A 4838-nucleotide genomic window follows, 5' to 3' on the forward strand; every position below is an offset into this window, starting at 1 on the left:
ATGGCGCACTGTCATCTGTAAACATTCAATTGCTGTTTGGGAATATGAAGTCCATGAATGGCTGCAAATGGTCTCCAAGTAGTCAAACACAGCCATTTCCAGTCAATTATTGGTTTAGATGGACGAGCCGACCCAGTCCATTCCCTGCCATTATGGAGGCACCACCAGCTTGCACAGTGCCTTGTTGATATCTTCAGTCCACGGTTCAGTGGAGTTTGTGCGGCACTCGAAACCTACCATCAGTTCTCACCAAATGAAATTGGAACTCATCTGACCAGGCCACGGTTTTCCATTTGTCAAGCCCAGGACAGGTAGTGCAGGTGATGTCGTGCTATTAGCAAACGCACACGCGTAGGTCGTCTGCTGCCACAGCCCATTAACACCGAATTTCACTGCACTGTCCTAACACATACATTCGTCATATGTCCCACATTGATTTCGGTGGTTATTTCACGCAGTGTTGCTTGTCTGTTAGCACTGCAAATGCCACTTCTCACGGTCTTTAAGTGAAGGCCGTCGGTCAGTGTGTTGTCCGCAGTGAGAGGCAATCCCTGAAATTTGGTATTCTTGGCACACTCTTCACACTGTAGATCTCAGAATATTGAAATCCCAATTTCCAAAATTGAATGTCCCATGTGTCTAGCTCCAACTACAATTCCATGTTCAAAGTCTGTTAATTCCTGTTGTGCAGCCATAATATTTTCAGGTGAATCACCAGAGTGCAAATGACAGCTCCGTCTACGCACTTGTCTTTTATACCTCATGTCTGCAACAGTACCACCATCTTTATATGTGCATATCGCTATCCCGTGACTTCTCACATTAGTGTAAGTGCCCCCATTCAATCAATAACTGGCAGATTCACAGTGACAACAAGAGGTCCCATGATAGTGATTCACCAAGTCTAATCTCCAAAAGTATGCAGTTCTAGTAAGGAAAAAGATTCAAATTTAATCAAACTTCATTCTCCTTGTGCATCTTCCTCTGTTCTTAGCTGGAACATTACTTCTAAATGGAAAAATCAAAGTATGTAAATATAAAGTTAATCATCTGACATTAGGCCTTACTAGCATTTTTTTGAATAACAAGGATGATCACAGTGTGTTTTTGATTTTAGCCATGATAGCTTGGATGGTATACAACTAAAGACACAATTGCAGACAAATGGACGATGTGATTAAACTCACCAAATGTTTTCAGCGTCATGGGCAACAGGTAAAATGAAATGTAAGATTCCTTAAAAGGAAAGAGAAGAAGAAGAAGCAGGTATCAGTTTCTACGAAAGCCCTACAAGCATTCAAGATGTTGTTTTTTCTTTTATTGTATCCCACTTCATTTCAAAAGCCAAATCAGGACGCACTATTGGATAGAAATTACTTTTACCACACATGTTAAAACGCACGGAGAAAGGTTTGGTAAAAGTCTGTAGCTGACACTACTCTCAGATGATACTTTTGTTGTCGTATTCATGCACCAGACTCTGATAAGAAAAATTAATTGCTACCACATCCTCATGATAGCGCAAAATTCGTCTTGCAACTTGCTGTCAGTAGTGATACTGGAAGTCTCTCCCAGTTTCTTGTTTTTGTATAATGCTGTTAAGAACATTAAATGTATGAGGTCTGCCTATTTTGTAAAGCTCTGGAAGAGAGCACTATAGACAAATACATTTTATTTCTTGTGAATTCCATTTACGTGGACAATGATCTATCATGGACAAATTTTATTGGTAAATGAACTGATGCAGTGGCAGCATTCACTAGAATGAAAGAGGTGTTTAACAGAGTGTGTGCTATTTCCCCTGCAAAATTCAGACACTGCATGATACAGAGTGAGGCATTGGCCTATAAATGAGAACAATTGGAGTGCTGGATGATGCAGTCAGTAGCATAAATACTATGAAAGCACATGCTTTAAACAGTTTATTTTCTATTCTTTGTGAGGATACGGGTACTACTCATGATTCACTTCTATTGGGCACCAAGGAATGTCAATTATCTAGTAGTAAAGTTGTTCATCGCTTGGTAGATCTGACAGATGAACTTCATCTTTTCTTACTGAACAGCAATCCTACACTTGCAGCTCTGTTTCTGGAGAAAAAATGGCTTCTAATATTGTACTACTTGGCTGATGCTATTGAGAAACTGAATGACCTTAATGTATCACTTCAGGACCGAAATAGTAATATCACTTTTTTAAGTAAAAAAGCACTTGCATTTAACAGAAAATTTGGACTTCAGAAAACACAGACAGAGAAAGGTAACTGTGAGAAGTTATTTTGCCTGAATGATTTTGTGAAGGAAAATGAGTTGGATGTAGGCAAAAATAGTGGAATGGGCGGAGTACGTCTTGAAAACCTTCGTCAACAGTTCAAGGGTAAATTTCCAGAGCCTTCATCTGATTATCACTAGATCCACAACCAGTTTGGCAGCATCCTAACAGATGACTAATTAGTCTCTTTGTCAACAGTGGAACATGAGGAGCTCATAGAACTCTCAAGTGATAGAACAGTTCAAAATGAATTTAAACTGGAGTCTCTTGAAATTTTGTAGGCGAAGACTCAGAATCATTATCCCAATTTAGCAAGAAGGGCAATGGGTGTGTTGTATTACCCTTCACATCAAATTACTTGTTTGAGTCAACATTTTCTGGGATGGCGTTAATCGAGACAGAATATCGGTCTCGACTGCACCTGGATGGGGATCTGTTAGTTCCTGTTTCAGAGGTACAACCAAGACTGGATCTACAATAACTTTTCTTTCCCCTGGTATTACAGATGGAATGGCACAATTCACTATGAGATTCCGACGCCCACGTCTTCGCGACCGTCGGCAAAGAGAGCAGCCCGCAGGGGGAGGGGATTTAAATCGGCCGCCCACCTTCAGGAGCTCAGTTTGTCAGTGTACCTCACGATGGCGACATGTCTGATTGTCGAAATATTGTGCCCGTTGGACACTATGAACCAGCAGTATACCAGTGGACTGTTCGAGCCACTATGATATAGATTGAATCTTGCGCTACAGAAGCTATTTTACTTTCCCATGTGGCTTTAGCAAGAGAAGCCTGAAATATGAACAAACATGGCAAGTATGTTACTATGGTCAACTTGTGTAAAGCAGCAGAGCAAAGTTTGATATTTGTGTGCCCAGAGGGCCATGTGAACCTTACTGATTTGTCACTCTCCAGGTGGCCGGTAACAGCTCCAGCCGCACTGAATGCTGGAACCCTGAGGCAGCAATTTGAAATGACTGGCGTATGCCCTTAATCGGGCAGGTAGGTTAGAAAATTTAAAAAGGGAAATGGATAGGCTAAAGTTAGATATAGCGGGAATTAGTGAAGTTCGGTGGCAGGAGGAACAAGACTTTCGGTCAGGTGAATACAGGGTTATAAATACAAAATCAAATAGGGGTAATGCATGAGTAGGTATAATAATGAATAAAAAAAATAGGAGTGTGGGTAAGCTACTACAAACAGCATAGTGAACCCATTATTGTGGCCAAGATAGATACGAAGCCCACGCCTACTACAGTAGTACATGTTTATATGCCAACTAGCTCTGCAGAGGATGATGAAATGCATGATGAGATAAAAGAAATTATTCAGGTAGTGAAGGGAGATGAAAATTAAATAGTCATGGGTGACTGGAATTCGACAGTAGGAAAAGGAAGGGAAGGAAACGTAGTAGGTGAATATGGATTGGGGCTAAGAAATGAAAGAGGAAGCCGCCTGGTAGAATTTTGCAAAGAGCATAACTTAACCATAGCTAACACTTGGTTCAAGAATCATGAAAGAAGGTTGAATACATGGAAGAACCCTGGAGATACTAAAAGGTTTCAGATAGATTTTATAATGGTAAGACAGAGATTTAGGAACCAGATTTTAAATTGTAAGACATTTCCAGGGGCAGATGTGAACTCTGACCACAATCTATTGGTTATGAACTGTAGATTAAAACTGAAGAAACTGGAAAAAGGTGGGAATTTAGGGAGATGGGGCCTGGATAAACTGAAAGAACCAGAGGTTGTACAGAGTTTCAGGGAGTGCATAAGGGAACAATTGACAGGGATGAGGGAAAGAAATACAGTAGAAGAAGAATGGGTAGCTTTGAGGAATGAAATAGTGAAGGCAGTAGAGGGTCAAGTAGGTAAAAAGACGAGGGCTAGTAGAAATCCTTGGGTAACAGAAGAGATACTGAATTTAATTGATGAAAGGAGAAAATACAAAAATGCAGTAAGTGAAGCAGGCAAAAAGGAATACAATCGTCTCAAAAATGAGATCGACAGGAAGTGCAAAATGGCTAAGCAGGGATGGCTAGAGGACAAATGTAAGGATGTAGAGGCTTATCTCACGAGAGGTAAGATAGATACTGCCTACAGGAAAACTAAAGAGACCTTTGGAGAAAAGAGAACCACTTGCATGAATATCAAGAGCTCGGATGGAAACCCAGTTCTAAGCAAAGAAGCGAAAGCAGAAAGGTGGAAGGAGTGTATAGAGGGTCTATACAAGGGCGATGTACTTGAGGACAATACTATAGAAATGGAAGAGGATGTAGATGAAGATGAAATGGGAGATACGATACTGCGTGAAGAGTTTGACAGAGCATGGCCCCGGGAGTAGACAACAGTCCATTAGAACTACTGAAGGCCTTTGGAGAGCCAGTCCTGACAAAATTCTACCATCTGGTGAGCAAGATGTATGAGACAGGTGAAATACCCTCAGACTTCAAGAAGAATGTAATAATTCCAATCCCAAAGAAAGCAGGTGTTGACAGATGTGAAAATTACCGAACTATCAGTTTAATAAGTCACAGCTGCAAAATACTAACACGAATTCTTTAC

Source organism: Schistocerca serialis, chromosome 12 (assembly GCF_023864345.2).
Source record: "Schistocerca serialis cubense isolate TAMUIC-IGC-003099 chromosome 12, iqSchSeri2.2, whole genome shotgun sequence".
In the NCBI taxonomy this organism is placed as follows: Eukaryota; Metazoa; Arthropoda; class Insecta; order Orthoptera; family Acrididae; genus Schistocerca; species Schistocerca serialis.